The following is an 18,834-nucleotide window of genomic DNA, read 5'->3' on the forward strand; positions in this document are numbered from 1 at the left end:
TTTTTCAAGAAATAATGATTTTTCCCCCTTAAAATGTGTTTTTCACCCTTAAAATTGTGCAGTCAGTATATTCTGAGAAGCCTATCTTACAAAGTCACATTACTGATATGTAAGGGACATATCACAGGTTTTTTGCCCGGGGAGGAATTTTATTGACTTTCTATGGTTAAGGGATAACAAGAAGATTGCATAATGCCAGTCTTCCTCTGCCAGCTGCAGGTATTTTGATTGTAAATATCAAAATATATTTTCCCTTAGTTCTCTTAAAAAAATAACAGTGAACCTAAAAACTAAGAATTAGAGGTAGTAATAGTTCAGATGGTTTGCCATCAGCTGAGGACTGCAGATGGCTTAAGGATAAATGATCAGGCTCTCATCCTAAGAACTTGTATTTTTAATAATTGATGACGAGTATGTTTTGCTGCCACTGTTCCCCACTTAATTACTTTTCTTTTTGATCAAGCACATTAATGAAAAGAGACCTAATAAATCATGTGCAAAAACAGTAAAGCACTTAATTAACATGTGTTTCCCTGATTGATGGTGATAGAAAACCACAGTAGTGCTGAGTAGGCTCACAAGGGCACCTTCAGCTGACATGGTATCTTGAACAAACATACGGCTGAGACCATAATCATGAACTCTATTCTCGTTTAAGAACTAGCCATGACAACCACAGATCACAATGTTATTATAATCTTCCTTCTTCTCTCTGACTGAGAGGCTCTATGTAAACAATTCACGGGAAGCAGAAACCAACAAATGCTGGGGTAGACTACTCCATTTATTGAATACTTACGTGCTCCAGGTACTCTGCTATGTGTTTTAAAAGATCGTCTCAAAAAAAAAATAAAAATAAAAATAAATAAAAGATCGTCTCATTTAACTCTTCAACGATGCACTTAGCTAGTGATTGTTACTATCTTAATTTTATAAGGAAAAGACCTGATACGTATAGATGGCAAGCCATGGCCCAAGTTGCTCAGCTAATAAGTAAGGTAATCCAGTCAGCCTTACTCCACAGCCCCCATGTGATTGGCTGGAAGATGTTTTCCCATGTGTTTCCAGCTGATTTGAAATTCTGTGGGAGAATCACAAACTACTATAGATATCCCCAGAATGGGATCACCCAAGAACAAACAAGGGTTAAGATAACTGGGTTTTATATACGCACAATGAAAAAGTAGATCATATTGCATGGTTAAAACACAGTAATGTCTTAATTTTCGTTGTGTGAGAATAGTAGATCAGGGGCAGGAGTGAGGGTTCTTTTTTTCTTCCCTATCCTGTATTCCAATTTTTTTTTTTTGTATAATGTGGTTTTGCTGCTTTTAAAATGAGAACCCAGGGAAGCCAATAAATAAATCCCTCTTCTCTCTACCTCCCTCAAGAATGGATAGGTCCTACCTCACCTCAATCTGATGTTTCCCCAATGGATGAACAAATCAGCTTCACTGTTTAAATAGGTCACCTATGTTCCCAAATCACCTTTCAGCTCTGCAATCAAGTTTGCTGATGGCTGAACAACACTTGTCACCCCCTACTGAGGATCTCTGGCTGGCCGGTTTGTTGCTGAAAGATATTTATGAAGACCTTCACTGTCCCCTGCTCTCAGATCCTTTCCCAGAATACTAAGAATGGTAGGATAAAGAAACCTTTGCTGATCCTGCATAGCATCTCTTTTATGGATGGTTGCTAGGTGCATTTGGTTAAAGGAGACAAGTAGGTATTGTTCTGAACTCATGGAGATTCAGATGAAGAAAGGGGCTGATACTTTGTGCCATCGCACATCAAATTTGAGGACCTTTAGACCAGGTGCGTTGTTCGTATGTTAGAGCGTATGAAGGGAAGGCTAATATACTGAGTATCTCAGTTCTGCTAAGTACTCACATACAAGAAGGCAGAGAGCAGAGCTCTAGCAGCTGAAGTGCACCAGGGGATCACAAGGGATGCTCAGGACCCAGAACAGTTCCTTTGAACCATGGAGAGAGGCAGAGGGCATCAGGTGTGTCCTAGAGTCAGAAAAAAAAAAAAAAAAGAGTTCTAATAGGTGAAAAGACCACAGAAGAAATTTTAAAAAGGCTGTAGGGAAATTGGCGTGGAGCTTGGTGGAGGGAATTAGTCCTCCCTGCCTGACCTTTTTCTTGCCAAGAGATTCCAAAGTAACAACCGGAAGATTTTTGTTTTCTTCCCCAGGGGAACATGCATTTAATTTCATTATAAAATCAAGGGAAAGGAGAGATACACCTTACATATGTAGTGTAAAGTACTTCTGTATAAAGGACCATCAGGGCCTGGTTTAAAAAGAAAGACAATTGAACAACAGCTCCTCATGAATTGTTGTTCAATAGGTATAAAGTTTCAGTAGTGCAAGATGAATTCTAGAGATGTGTTTGTACAACGTGGTGCCCATAGTCAACATGGCATGTGCACTTAAAAATTTCTTAAGACGGTAGATCTCATGTTAAGTGTTCTTACCTAAATGCACACATGAAGGACAACAAGGAAACGTTTAGAGGCGATGGATATATTCATTAGCCTGATTGTGGTGACATACCATGTGGATATGCTTATGTCCGAAATTATCAAACTGTATACCTTAAACATGTATATTTGTTTCATACATCAATTATACCTCAATAAAGCTCTCAAAAAAAAAAAAAAAAGAAAGAAAAGAAAACCAAGTCATCTTCTAGTGAATTGAGATGTCTTTAAATTAAGTTTCCATTACTGCAGCAGTTCTTAGTTTTTTGGAAAGGCAGTGAGGGTGAAGATCCCTTTAGGAATCTGGTGAAGCCAGGGAACCCTCTCCACAGGTAAAAAACACATACATTCACACACATGAATTGTTGCACATAATCTCAGTAGTTGTGCCTGTCCATGGAGCTCCTTAAAGACCACCAGTGCTGCTGATTGCCCTCAGTGCTGTTCCAAGTCTCTTCCCTTCCCCAGGAGCTATATAAGATGCTGCCCTTGTGCTGTGAGCATCTCTGTGTCTTGTCATCATCTATACATCCAGTTCATCTTTCATTCAACAGTTGTCCACTCCCACTTCAGAATGATAAACCAGCCTGCTTGGACTTCATTTCTGCACACAGGGGACTCCGAAGGCATATGATTTTCCATTTTCTGTGATCCATGTAGGTATTTGTGGATATCACGAAAGGAAACTGTTTCAGATTCTAAAGGAAAAGAAAAACTTTCCAAATTGAAGAAAATGTGGAAGAGAGATTCCAATTTCTTCCCTTTACATTTGATGGCATGATAAGATGTAGAGAGTGGGGGGTATCCCCGGGTGACTCAGCGGTTTAGCGTCTGCCTTCGGCCCGGGGCACGATCCTGGAGTCCTGGGATCGAGTCCCACGTCGGGCTCCCTGCGTGGAGACTGCTTCTCCCTCTGCCTGTGTCTCTGCCTCTCTCGATCTCTGTCTCTCATGAATGAATAAATAAAATCTTAAAAAAAAAGATGTAGAGAGTGGGGGGAATTTGTTACCGGAGTTTGTCTGGCTGTTTCCTGCTGCTCTGTTATGTAGGAACACATCTTAAGAATGGTTTTACACGAGATACAGATTGGTAATGAAATAGTGAAATAATTATATCTTCTCAATATGTATGCTTTTCTAAATAAAAATGGCCCAAAGCAATCCTTAGGCCTAAGAGGCTGTGTGTGTACAATGACAGCCATAATTACAACAGTCAATTGGGAATTTTTGTGATTCTGTACAATCCATTATGCATTGACTGAGTCGAGTATGACTTTATCATTAAACCACCCAATTTTCCAACTCACAGGGCTCTTCTCAAGTCATTTCAGTCTCTCATGTATGGCCAGATAATAAAATCCAATCACTCTACAAGGCTGAGGTTTATTGGTGGTTGCCCTGTGGCCTCTACAGCTCAATCTGGCTTAAGGTACTTTGCACCTCAGGCTGCCTTGTTTAATGGTGGAGCTTGTGCCCTATATAGATTGCTGGGCTTGAGGAGCTTGAGTAGGGATTGGATGCCAATCGGAGCTTACTAAGTGTCTTATTAGCCTTCATTACATCCCCAAATACCTCAAACCTTAGTGGCTTAAAACGATAAGCTTTTTTTTTTTTTTTTTCCTGATGGTTATTATAGGTTGGTTCTCTGGCTTGGGCTCAGTCGGGTGGTTCTTCTAAGTCTAACAGATCTTGGCTAGCTTGCTTTTTCATCTATAGTCAGCTGATGGGTGGACTGGAGCTGGCTGTTTTTTTCTTTTTTTTAAGATTTTATTTATTTATTCATGAGAGACACAGAGAGAGTGAGAGGCAGAGGGAGAAGCAGGCTCCATGCAGGGAGCCTGATGTGGGACTCGATCCCGGGACTCCAGGATCACACCCTGGACCGAAGGCATGCACTCAACCACTGAGCCACCCAGGCGCTCCTGGAGCTGGCTGGTTTAGGATGGCCTCAGCCAGGATGGCTGGGATGACCAAGACTCTTCCCCTTACAGACTCCCATCATCCCTCTGGCTACCCTGGGCTTCTTTACATGGTAAGAAAGGTTACTGAGAGTAGCAGGAAGATAAATCCCAAAGTATAAGCCTTTTTCAAGTCTTTGCTTGCATCATGTTTGCTGATATCCCATTGGCTGAATTAAGTCTTAATGACAGTCTAGAATTAGTGTGGGAGTGCAGTATGGATAAGAGAGAATAACTTATGGCCTTGTTATAATCTACACCACAGAGCTATGGCACTGGCCTGAGCCTACATTAATGTGGAGGAAGTGGTAACTTTTTCTAGATGTGTCTTTAGATATGTCTTTTCCTAATTCATTTGCCCAGAATGAGTGCCTCTTTTTTACAACTCACAAAGGTACCATATGTGCTAGCTGAGGCTCCTGATTGCCCCAATATATGTTCTACCTTACTAACTAGATGTGCATGGCAAATCATATCCCCAGGGATATTTTACCCTTTTTCTTTTTTGTGCTTTCCAAATCAGGCAGGCCCACCAATAAAGACCATATCTTAAAATGTTTTTATGTCTTTAAGGGAAAGATCCATGTCCAATTCAATTTTGTAAACTCCATAGCCTTTAGCTTAGCATTAATTTGGGCTCAAAAATATTTAATCTGAATTGTTAAATTTTATTATTAATATCAGTTAAAATCTGTACCCTAGACACATGGTACTCAAAGTGAATCTGCAGACCACCTGGATCAGAATCACCTGGAGCACTTGTTAAAATGCAGATTCCTGGGTCTGACCTCAGGTCTAATGTACCCAAATCTCTGCTTGGGATCTGGAAATTTATCTTTAACACACCTGGGTACCGCTTATGTATATTTAAATTTAAGAGTCGCTGTCTTAAAGAAGTGGATTTTGCAATGGTTTGACCTCTATACAAGGTAATAAATAATTTTTACATTCTAATCACACACACACATACATATACACAGACAGAGACAGATGGCTGAAAAAAAGATTTTGAGGTGAAAATACCCTAAGTACAATAGATCTTTTCTAATCTATTTAAGTTTCCTAAATGCTGATCAGTGACTCAGATATATTTCATGACCCAATAATGTGTGATGACCTGGCTTTTGAAAAACACAGCTCTAGGGAATATGCTCATAGTACATTCATCTGAATATTCTTTTCTTTTCCCATATATCCATGGCAAATATATAATGCTTCTTTTTCTATGCTTATAAATGCCTTTTAATATTCATTCCCCTATACCAGTGGTTCTCAAATTTTGGCTTGCATCAGGATCATCTGGTGTACTTGTTAAATCATAACTTTCTGAGTCCCACCCCAAGAGTTTCTGATTCAGCAAGACTGTGGAGAGGCCAAAGATGTGCATTTCTAACAAGTCTCCAGACTGATCCTTCTCCTCGAGGGGCCAACTTTGAGAACCACCGCCCTATATTCCAGTCTCTTGTAGTTGCTCCACAAACCATATGAAATCCCCAAGTTTCCTGACTGATTTTTATTACCATTTTCTAACCACATTTGCACCATTTCTTGATTTTTTTTAATTACTGCTTTCGAGCTACATTTGCTTTAGCTGGTTTCCACTCACTCAGACTTAGCTTGCATTGTGTAATGAACATATTGGATTCAGCTGGCATTTCCCTAAAGCCTGCCAAATGCACTCCAACCATTGTCTTACTGGCATGTTTCCTTCTCTGATTCTAAAGCTGTTCTTTTCGTTCCTCTGTTTCTTCAGAATGCACTAAGGTGGCTCGAGTCCCAGTCTGGTGGTGCTGTTTGTTCTGTAAAGTTAGATTACTGTTGTCTCAGAGATAGCAGATCAGCCCCTCAAGGATGTCATTCTGATGCTATTAATCATTTCTTCCTCCAAGGGCCTGCTAGATCTCAGCCTGCGTCTATTGGCCTGTGTTTACTATTGTGCCTCATGCTATCGGAAACTCACTACCACAAGCAGAAAGTGAAACATTTTTGGAAATTTCATGTTTGGTGGGAATTGGGAAAAATAGCAAGTTATGAGAGTGCCTTCTCTTCTCTCAATGCATACATGTGGGTTTTGTTCTAGCCATTTTATCCAGTTTGTTTGGGATGTGAAAAAAGAGGAAGGGGGACACAGATAAGTCTAGCTCTCCCCCATATACTGGAAAATAAGCTTTTCCAGTGCTTTTGCTTTCGGATGATTATGTGGAAAGTTTAAACATCCCTTTTATTGATCCAGACTTGTATGTGTGATCTAGACTGTACGAAATAGAGAACCTTCCCTGAAAATTTGGAATTAGGATTGAAATTACAGTTTCCATCAAGACTGCTTATTTAAAAGGAAGCAATGTAAATCCAGGAGTAGCAGTGTGGTCCTGTTTTTCACCATGTGGACTGGAGAGCAGGAAAGCCCAGGAGGAGGAGAGAGATCCAGAAATTTAGAGATGAGAAAGAAATGAAGACAATTTATAGTGACACAGAGATGAGAAATGGAAAGAGTGCAGTTGGTGTTCCAAGCCTTCATTTTAATGTATCCCCAAGGCCTTTGGGATCCATGTTATTATACTTAATAATAAGTGGTGCCTTTTTTGCTTATACTCGTTTGGGTCCACTTGAGTCCATTTCTGTTATATGCAGTCAAAGGAGTTGTAAATAGGACTAATGCTTTCTCTGAACTATTGTCTAATGTTATCTCTCGCCTTAAATCAGATTTCTTACAGAAAAGATGTCTACATTTTGTATAGACACACATGATTAAAGTAGCCCCTTTGTATTACTAGTTGAGTGAAAAATAGTTTACAGACTTCTATCTTTGTGTGAGTGTATTTCTGAGCATGTATAATGTTACATTTTCCCCATGAAAATGTTTAACTTCTTGTAAGTCATCTGACAAATGTTTATTGAGCACCTACTATGTGTCCAACAAGACCTGGTTTTTTAAAATAACAATTTCTTCTATTAGGTGGTGATAATGTTATAATGGTGATAATCAATAATGTTTCCCTAATTACCTTGACTTCCAGGAAGCTTTTAGCTAAATTTACATGCCAGCTATGGTGACTATTTCATTTCATTATTTTATTACTGCTATGCTTTATAGTCTCAGTTTCTTTATATGACTCCTGACCACAGTTTAAATTCCTTTTCACTTGGGTGCCTGAGTGGCACAGTTGGTTGACATCCAACTCTCGGTTTCAGCTCAGGCCATGATCTCATGGATCGTGAGACTGAGCCCCATGTTGGGCTTCATGCTCAGTGGGGAGTCTGCTTGAGATTCTCTCTCCCTCTTGCTTGTGCATGCTCTCTCTCTCTCAAATAAATAAATGAATCTTAAAAACAGATTCCTTTTTACTAGCCTGGGTTCACATGTCCGTGCATTTTTATTTTAAGTTGACTCCAAGACTTTTGTGAGAAGGCAGGGCATAGGTTAGTTGGAATTCATACTAATGAAATTTGGTTCTGTTTGGGTTGGTCCTTGGAATGAAGAGGATATTAACTCAGGAATAGTCATGAGATGGCCATGTTTTCTGCCACATAGATGAGGGAAGAAAGACTATCAGTCAAGACAGAAAAAGAGAGAGAACAACAGTGAGAGGAGACAGAATCAGACATGCAGGAAAACGAAGAGGCAGAGTGGAGAATGTAGCACTAAACCGGGTTTTCAACATTCATGATTATGCTTTCATTGCTCCTCCAGACGTTTAGTGGGTGCTTAGAAGAAAGTGTGCTAAGTGCTGAATATAGAGACAGAGTTCCCTCTTGGTGTTTACACTGTCACTGAGGAATCATCATTTAAAACCTTCTTTAACTGAATCAGGTTTAATATTGCTGATCCAGGATGTCTTTTCTTTTTGTCCAGACTAGTTTTCAATGGGTCTTTTGGCTTTATTTCTGATCTATGTTGTGGGATTCCACTTTCCACCCACTGGCCTAATTAATGCCCTGGTGGCCTCTCCCACTCTTTGCTAAGCCCTAGGTATTTACCACACACTCTAAAGCCAGGGATAAGTCAGCATCAGGCCTGCACCTGATGGTTTATCTCACTGAGGTCAATGACGAGTCATGAGACGGAGATGAGCACTTGATATTGGCAGCTGGCACTGCATGCAAGCTAGCAATTTAGAGTGAAAATCCAGCTGCCCATCCCTTGAGCTCTCACATTTTAACAATGGCTGTTTACTGGCAGGGGAAGTGAGGCCTGTGCAGAAAGAAAGAATGGAAGATAGAAAATCACCCAATCTACATTATGAAAATTAGAGCTTTGTTACTTCTCTTCACTACATATTCTAATATGTTGATCTGGAGAGATTTTCCTTCACTGTGACTATAAATGAATGCCATGAGATCCACAAAATACACTTATCATTTCAGAGCCTGAAGAGTGATTACAATGTATGGCAAAACAACAATAACACACACATATATACACATACACACCCTCTTAGTGGTGAAATTTTCTTCCAATTCAATGAAATTTTGTCCTATTTAGAAGTCATATTTTAGCCCACTCTCACATCAAAGGATGCAACATAAATATTGCTTTGGAAAGCTGAAAGGAAAGACAATCAACTAAATATTTCTATTTTATAGAATTGAATACAATTAAAATGCTTATATATATACACACAATAGCAAGCAGGACTAACCATTTGGCTTAATTACACATTCTAGATTTTTAAAAATGCGCTTTAACTCCCAATTGGCATTCTAAAATCTGAAAGTAAACTTCCTGTGACAGTGGATGGAAGGAATTCTGGAAGTAGAAGAAGAAGGCTTTCTTGATGTCTCATCAGTGATCACAAAGAATGCATATACTCAGTGAACACAATTATACATTAATTTAGATAAAGAATGTCCAAGGAATTATTTATTGAAATTCAGTGTGCCTTGCTACAGTGGGCTCTGCGTTGACAGTAGATGTATATATGGTATGTATAATGAATTAGGTGAGATATTTTATTGACAGGCAACATCACTGCACTTTTTTTCACCTTTGGGAATGCTCCAATCCATTCACAAGAACGTTCAGAATCATGTTCTGCAAATTCCAATGTTTGAGCAATGTGGGATGAGGGTGTAGAGGGAGGGGTAGAGGAAATTTCACCTAAGCAAGAATCTTCTCACCAGATTTTGTTCATATCAGCTCTGATTATAGGGCAATTGGTACAAGCTTTCTTTCAAATGTTTTATAATATCTTAGAGAGATGGCAAAGATGAAGCATGTAAAAGCCAGTAATTGACCATAGAAGAACTCATTGATAAATGGATGTTTCTAATTATAAATATGATATTCCTAAGTATAAAACACAGAACATCTCAGCCAACCATCCTAAAATTTCAAGTTCTAAAATTGAGCATGCCAACAACAAAGAGGGTTTTTGAGATAATCACTATTACCACCAACATACCATCATTATCATATGGTATTTTTTTATGTGCCAGGCATAAAGTTAAGCATTTTACTCTAATAGGTAGTTTAATCCTCACACAAACTCTATAAGGTAGATATTATTATTATGCTCCTTTTATAGGGGAACAAACTAGGTCTTAGAGCAGCTAAATTTATATCACTAAGGTCCAAATTCTGCTATCATCCATTTATTTGCCACTATACAGACAGCAATCCTAAGTGCTCTTGCATTGGTATTCTTTTTAAGATAACACATTTAAAGTTCGAAGCATGTAATAAACATTTGCTAGAGTGAAGGGCAACCCTCTTCCAATGTAGAACATGAAAGAGATATCTGAATGTGATTTAAAGATCCTTTGACCATTACCTGACTAGTGAAGAAGCAGCTATTTTTATATTACCATGACTCCTGCTTTCCAAATTTGTAAAGTGGTGCACAGACACACCAGGACACAAAATAAAAAGCTTTCTCTTTTCACCCACCCTTTGTTACTACAGTAAATGGTAGAGCTGATTTTCCCATCTAGACATCAGAATGGCAAAACAACACAGAGGTTGTGACACAGATTCTGGAGCAGGACTGCCTGGATTTTTCCAGATCCTGGCTGTACCACTTGCTACCTGTGTGACTCAAAGAAGTCACTTAATGTGACTATACCTCAATTTAATTGTCTACAAAATGGTGATAAAAATATCCTGCTTCATAAGGCAGTAGTAAAGATTAAATGAGATGCTATATGTAACACACTCAGAACTATGTGATAAATGTTAACTTGTATCATTATCTGACTATAGCATTCATCACTTATTCATCACTAAACTGTCCCCTGGAGGTAATCACTGGGCTTTTACTGTCTCTAAAATGATTGGCTTCTAACTCTGTCTCCCCATGATAACAAACTCCTTAATGGTGGGGGCCACTTATTATCTCTTTATGCTTCCTGGTGCCTGGCACAATTGCCTTTTTATGTGTAAGGACTGCAAAGTGCATTACTGCATTAAAAAAGTGTGGGTGATGGAGAAGATCTTTTATTTTGTACTTTGGTCTATCTTTACACTAGTTTTACAAATTTCAAAAGCTGGAGTCATGACAATATAAAAATAGCCACTATACTCGACTAATGAAGCAGATGGAAAAGGATCTTCAAATCACATTAAAGCATCTCTTACATACTTTCCATTACCTGAAAGGAAGGGTTTTGCTTTAACCCAGTTAATGTTTGCTCCTGGTTAGTGCCTTGTATCTTCTTTTATTTCTTGTCTTTTCTTTACTTTTTAGAGAAGGAGAGGGAAAGTGGGGGGAGGAGCAGAGGGAGAGAGGGAGTCTTAAGCAGGCTCCATGCCCAGTGCAGAGCTGAAGTGGGGCTCAATCTCACGACCCTGAGATTATGACCTGAGCCAAGTGTCGGGCGCTTAACCAACTGAGCCACCCAAGTGCCCTGTATTTTCTTTTTTTATCTTAAAAGAACACCAAGTCAAGAACACTGAATGTTACTGACCTTATACTAGCAATGAACCCAACTGGATGGATAGTAGAATTGGGGCATAACTGTATGAGTCCTCAGGGATATGAGTGAAGTTAGGTAAGAAGGCAAAATGGCATAGAGGGACACAGTTGTTGGCCAAATCTTTTTATTAAACATCTATTATAATCCCAAGAATGGACAAAGTATAACTTCTGTAGCAACCACACAGATTACTTTAGTGTTGAGAATGTTAACTGGAAAAACAAGTACCTGGTACTAGTTTTGCAGACTGAGATGTATGGGGAGACAGTGTCACGTTGGTGATGGGTCTGTCATTTCTGTAAGTCACATAATAAATAAGGGCATATCAAGCCATCCATCTAAAGGCGCTGGTGGAATTAAAACAGCATTTGGAAAGTATTTCACTGGTCAGCAGCAGCAGAAAATAATGGTCATCTCGGTAAATACCTAAGCTTTCTTCTAAGGGGCTCAAAGGCTCTATTTATACCCAGATAACGCAGAAGTCTCAAAGCTCTCTACTATATAGACATTTACCCCTAGGCTCATGCTAAAATAGCACTTGGTCTTAAAAAATTGTTCTCTCAGAAGTCACATTGTTAGAGCTACTCTTGTTTACTCTGATTATTTCCCAAGATGGACATCACTGTGAGTGCCTGTCAGTTTCCTAAGAATCAAGCCTTATAGACATCACTCTTTCATCTCCACTCTATTATCAGGCAAGCATCACCCAGGGTCACCCTTTGAGCATGAGGGTATCTCTAACTTTAAGGAACTACAAAATATTAAAGTCTGAACTTTATATATATACCCTATGAAGGAGAGAGAGGGACTCTTTATTAAAGACATATACATACCATGTTGCAAACTTGTACTGAGCACTATGTGTGTGTATCTTACATATATGCCATATAGGTTATATATACATTACATATATACTATATACTACATGATCCATCCTTAGTTTCTCAGTCAAAACTCTCAACATGTCACTCTTGATATGTCTTCTCTTCTTTTGATGCCTCTCTTCTCTTACACTTCACAATGGGTTCAGTAGCACATATGATCAGCCTCATCTTCATAATATACCTGCAATCTGACCACGTGTCACTACCTCTACTGCCACCATTCTGGTCCCATATGCCATCTTCTCTCACCCGGACTGTTGTGCTGGCTTTATAACTGGTCTCCCTGCTTCCATTCTTGCCTCACAAAAGCCTATTCTCAATTAAGTTCCAGGGTGATCCTTTGACAGCATAAGGTGGGTCATGTAGCTCCTCTGCTGAAAACCTTCCAATGGCTTCCATCTCACGCCATCATCTGTCCCACCTGCTACCTCTTCAACTTCATCTCCAGCTCTTCTGCATGCCTCATTCTGTTTTGTGTTTTATGTAAATAGAAGCACAGAGTAGTTATTTTGTGTGTGTCTGGATCCTTTCTTTCAACATTAAAGTACTTAAGAGATAGTGGTATTATCTCAGAGTTAGACAGACTAATAGCACAAAAGGGAAGGTCTGGAATTGTGCCCATGTATACATGAAAGAGATGAAAAGATACATGAAAAAATAAAAAGAGATGAAAGATACATAAAAAGAGAGGACCTAGAATTGGCCCGCATAAACAAGAGTTGGCGTGGGAGATCAGTGAGTAAATAACCCATCTCTTCAATAACTAACACTGGAAGGAACAGCTATCCCTACGGAAAGAAATGAACTTGTATCTCCATTTTCTATCATAAACAAAATCAATTACAAGTGGATACAAGACTCAAAGGCAAACAGGAAACTAAATCCTAAAGAAGAAAATATATGAGAAAAGTATTACAACTTCTGGGTGGGGAGGATTTCTTTAAAAAGATGACAAATGTACAAGCAAAGGAAATACAAGCTCAGTTTAAGTACATTATAATTAAGGGGCAGCCCGGGTGGCTCAGCAGTTTAGCGCCGCCTTCAGCCCAGGGTGTGATCCTAGAGACCCATGATCAAGTCCTGTGTCAGGCTCCCTGCATGGAGCATGCTTCTCCCTCTGCCTGTGTCTCTCTGCCTCTGTGTGTGTGTGTGTGTGTGTGTGTGTGTGTGTGTGTCTGTCTGTCTCGTGAATAAATAAATAAAATCTTTATTTATTTATTTATTTTTTATTTTTTTCTTTTTTTAAAAAAGAATTTCTGTTCAATAAATAGACTGTAAAAGGTAAAACATAAGCCTCAAATAAGGAGAAGATATTTGCAGTACATATGACTGGCAAGGGATTAATACCCAGAATATAAAGAAAGTCCACAAATCAATGAATAAAAAAAAAAAGAAAAAACCTGTAGGCACTTCAAAAGAAAAGATATTTGAATGAAAATATCCCTGATCTCATTAATAACCTGGGGATACTAATTAAGGATACAACGAGATGGCATTTTATGCCTACCAGATGAGCAGAAATTAAAATGTCTGACAAAGATGATTATTGCTAGAATGTAGAGAACCAAACACTTCTTGAGCTATTAGTAGGTATATAAATTGGTTCCACCACTTTGGAAAACAATGTGGCATCACCTTGTAAAGATATATAGGTATCCTTATTACCCAACAGTTTGATTCCCTGGCCTGTACCCTAGAGAGACTCTTTCTTATCTGACCCTAGAAACATGTGAAAAGTATTCCATGTAGAGTGATTGTAATAACAAGAAAATAGAAACACCACTATTACCACTGACTGGAGAATGGATGAAAAAACTAAAATATATTGATAAACTGGAGCAGAGTACAAAAGAATACCTAATCTGTGCTTCCATTTAAATGACACATGTTAGTAATATTAAGAAGAGCACTGAAAATGAAATACAGTTATACGCATCAATAATGGGGGGACTGTTAAATGTAATACTGATCAAAAAAGCAAGTCACCAAAGAGTGCACACAGTATAATTCTGTTCATAAAATGTCCCAAAACATGTGAAGAAAATAAAATTTTGTTTAGAAATGCATAAAAATTCTGGTAAAAACATCCAACAAAGTAAAGGAATAATGAACACAAAATTCAAGATAGTAGTTATCTCTGGGGGTAGGGTGGGATACAAAAGGGTTCAGGCAAAAAAAAAAAAAGAAAAAGAAAGGGTTCAGGCAGGGGCACTTGGGGAACTTCAGAGGTTTGGGTAATATTCTCTTTCTTAAGAAAGATTGGAGGGTACAGGGGTTATTTGATTATTATTTAAACCATATATATTATATACTTTTTATGCCTATGATATATTTAATAATGAGTTATTCTACTGCTGTGCTTTCCAATATGGTAGTCCCTAGACATGTGTGGCTATGTGAAATCAAACTATTTAAAATTAAATAAGATTAGGGCAGCCCGGGTGGCTCAGTGGTTTAGCGCCGCCTTCAGCCCAGGGTGTGATCCTGGAGACGCGGGATCAAGTCCCACGTCGGGCTCCCTGCATGGAGCCTGCTTCTCTCCTCTGCCTGTGTCTCTGCCTCAATCTCTCCCTCTCTCTCTCTCTCTCTCTCTCTCTGTGTGTGTGTGATGACTAAATAAATAAAATCTTTAAAAAATTAAGTAAGATTAAACATTCAATTCCTCAGTTATATGCCACAGTTCAAATTCTCAGTAACCACATGTGGGTGCTAGCTACCATATTGGACGTTGCAGATCATTGGGCAGCACTCTTCTAGGACATTTTTACCTCCTAAGCATTATAGCTTTTATCCACTTTTTATAAAATCAGGCAATTCAATGACTTTCTACAAAAAAAAAGTCTCCATAGTTCTGTCAATAACAGCAGTAGGAGATGAAGCAAAGATTTACTTCCTATGGATTTTGTTGATCCTCTTGGTTAAAGAAAATTCCATTAACAAATTTGTCAGACTTCATATTCCAGTTCACTTAACTCATCAAATGCCAGCATGAGCCTGATTACTATTCTGCTTCAGGAAGTCAAAGACAGTTTCCATGCAGCTTCTTGTACCAACAAGGTCGTGAGCAGAATTTCATCTGCCAAAAAAATTTCATTGTGTGAAGATTTCCAAAGCTACATATCCTCCAAGGTAGAATTCATAAGTGTAAAATGGTCTTCTAGAATGAGAAGGCACTACAGAGAAAAGAGAAGATCTGCCTTCCTCCCACTTCTTTTTCCAGGGCCTCCCCAAATCAGGTGTTGCTAAACTGAGAGGTTCAGATTCTAGTTCTCTAGTGTGTGTTTTACCCTGTGTGTTAGAAGGTCAAATACATGGGTATATTTCTCTGTTTCCCTTGCCTTCATGGAGCAGAATCTGTCCCTGGGCTCTGGTAGCTTTTCCTTCTTTTCTCTCTCACATACACTTGGATGTTCTAAACCCTGGCCTCACATTCATAATACAGTTTCCGTAAGGGTGGTAAAATTTTGAAAGTGGGGTTTGGAACTGGGGGAGGGATAAGCTCTCCCTGTGCACTTGGGTCAAAGCCGTGGATTTTTATCCAGTTGCCTGGAAAGGTCTGCATTTGGAGTTTTAGACACAAGCTCACTGGAAAAAAAAAAGAAACAATGCCTTTCTTCTTTTGCCATTGTCCATTGTGGGCACAGTGACTTCAGGGACTTCAAGGAGAAGTGAGGGGCTAAACCACCAAAATCGGATTTAGGTGATACTCTCCTCTTTGCTCAGAACTCCATTTAATGGCACTTAAAGCCCCAACATCACCCCCAGAGATCCTAGGTGAGGATTTGTGACTCAGACTTGAATGGGGAATTAGAAAAGTAGCAGTCACAAGCCTGCCGTTTGCTGTAGTACAACTCTGCTAGGAGCAGACATTCCATTTATTACATGGGTGTTTCCCTCACCTTATGAGTGGTGATCATCCCATCAACAGCAGAGGTGGTGTGGTAGGAAGCAGCGAGCTACCTTCTGTCCTCGCTCAGGGCATGTAGGACATGCCTGTCCATCCTAGCAATGTTACATCTTGAAGCCAAGAATGTTTGCATGGCCTGCTGTCCTGAATCCCTGAAGAGAAAAGACATCCTTAAAAACACTATTTTAATAGTTAAAATTTACTTCTAAAGAAGACTTATTTCATCTGATTGCTCTGCTCACACAATTTGTTGAACCCAAAGCAATGAGTGCCCCTAAATTCATCGCAGATATTCACAGCAGTAACAAGAATTATGATAAAATAATTTCCCATTTACCAATCAAAGTCATCATAATTCCAGATTCTGCAAAGAGGTCTACTTCCTTCTCTTTTACTAATAAGTCTAGGTTTGGGTTTTTTCCCCAATTATTCATTTTGTATTCATTCATTTCATCTGTTTATTTGATAGCATTCATTGTCTAAGTCACTGGTTTCAAATCTGTGCATTATGGGCACTCAGGAATTCTAGGTCCTCTGCAAAAGGACCCCCTCATTTTTTAAAGATTTTTTTCATTTATTTATTCATGAGAGACACACAGAGGCAGAGACATAGGCAGAGGGAGAAGCGGGCTCCCTGTAAGGAGCCTGATGTGGGACTCTATCCCAGGACTCTAGGATCATGCCCTGAACCGAAGGCAGATGTTCAACCACTGAGCCACCCAGGTGCCCCACCAAAGGATCCTTTAATCTCTCTGCTCACCAAGTACAAGTTGCATAATGAATAAAAATAGGTCTTCCTATATATGGACTGCTATTTTCAAATGTCCACAGGTGTTGTGATTAAGAAAATACAAAATCATTTAAAATTGTTTTTGAAACTATAGACATTTTGAGAAAAATAAAATATTTTCTCAACCAACTAAAACTAGAAACACAAGCAAAACTATATGATGATTTGGAGATTTTTCTGATCGTATAAAGAGGTCTTCAAACTCAGTGTTAGGGGCACCCCCGGTGGCGCAGCGGTTTAGCGCCGCCTACAGCCCGGGGTCTGATCCTGGAGACCTAGGATCGAGTCCCGCGTCGGGCTCCCAGCATGGAGCCCGCTTCTCCCTCTGCCTGTGTCTCTGCCTCTCAGTCTCTCTCTCTCTCTGAATAAATAAATTAAAAAAAACCTCAGTGTTAGGAAACTCTGGTCTGAGTCATGCAGAGTTGAATCCTCTCTCACTGTGAATTAATGTCTGCCAACAGACTTTCCAAATCCTTAAGCAACAGGACCCACTGCTAATCAGTGACTATGTAGGTTAGAATAGTGCTAGAGCAGATCCTGGGACAGATACCTGGGATATTAACAAAGGAAAATGAGCAAAACCCTCTCACACAAAGAAAGAAATAACCCTTTTGCTTATCCAAAGTGAATGTTCCCTTCCTTTCTGAAAAATCCTACAATACCACAATTTCTTTCCAAACATAAGGACATAATAGGACCCAGAGAACATGGAGGAAAAGTCAGGGGATCCCAGGCATATAGCCATTCAGTCTCACCCAAGCATTCCATTGTCCTGCTTTTGCCTCCCGAGGTGTTCCTGGATGGAAGCAGTGCCCAGCACCCTCACCTTTTAAATAAGCCTCTGCTTCTTCTCGAGCGCCTCATCTGCCTGGGATTCAAGCACTAGAAGGATGGGTAGCCAGCTACGATTCCTGCAGGGGCTGCATGTGCAATGTGCCAATTCTCTGCAGTTCCAGTTAAATGGCCAACATGATCTCTTCTTCAGTCAGCTGCAACCGAAGTCTGGGGGGGCCGCTTGGGGATAAAAACTGGGGATGCAGCTGGGCTCCAGTCCCAAGGTCAACTGATAAGATGTGAGGACTCATTCACTTCTAGTGAATGTTTGTTCCTTTTTTTGCAAACTCGTTGGAAAAGAACAGTTAAAAGTATCATATGATATGTATCTTTTGCTTAAAGTTTGAACAGCAGGGATGCACAGTTCTCCAAAGAGATCCTTTTGTATCACAATCTCCTTTAGCTCAGTTCCAAGTCCACCCTTTGTACCTCAGATTTTGGTTCATCAACTTGCAAAATGCATGTTCTTGGTAATAACTGGGAGTGGGGAGGGTGAATCAGAGAATCTTCATGTCTGGACGAAACAAAGAAACGACAGAAATCCTGTATCCCTGATGCTAAATCAGTAGTCTCGGCTTCCTGTGGAAGAAAACACACCTTGAAAAGGGGCTGGGGAGACTGTGGAGAAGTGGAAGGAGAGTACATGGGGAAATAATCAAACTTCATAACCTTCTATTGCCTACCCTGGATTCGGTGGACATTGTATAAGGCTAGTTTATTATACTACCAAATTGGCATAATGATAGCCAGCTTCAGCACGAAGCACACACTCTGCACATAATAAGTACCCAATAAATATTTATTAACAGCATCTGACCAATTGGAGACCAATTTTAAAGTCTGCTTCTGTCTTCTTTGCCAGTTTGCATCTACTTGATTTCAGCTCTCAGAATTCCTTTAACTAGGCTCAAGCCCAAGATTATAGTTGGAATTACTCTCAAACTTGCTCATTTTGCCCTAGTATCATGCTCAGAAAATACTATCTTTCCTGGGGGAAATACACCACAAATAGCTTTGCCTGTTTTTGCCTCGTGTTTCTGAATGTAATTTTTTAAAACATTAATTG

General features: G+C 39.5%; 1 protein-coding gene across 1 annotated transcript in view; it reads right to left on the bottom strand.

Annotated features, from left to right (window-relative positions):
- FANCB (FA complementation group B) overlaps positions 1-18,834 on the bottom strand; it is a 462,529-nt gene that overhangs the window by 109,393 nt on the left and 334,302 nt on the right. Inside the window, exons 16-18 of the transcript XR_003131918.3 lie at positions 17,761-18,347; positions 16,137-16,296; positions 1,891-2,012 (exon numbers count right to left, since the gene is read on the bottom strand). The gene's annotated coding sequence lies outside the window, so the exon portion shown is untranslated. The remainder of the gene's footprint in view (positions 1-1,890; positions 2,013-16,136; positions 16,297-17,760; positions 18,348-18,834) is intronic.

Source organism: Canis lupus, chromosome X (assembly GCF_003254725.2).
Source record: "Canis lupus dingo isolate Sandy chromosome X, ASM325472v2, whole genome shotgun sequence".
In the NCBI taxonomy this organism is placed as follows: Eukaryota; Metazoa; Chordata; class Mammalia; order Carnivora; family Canidae; genus Canis; species Canis lupus.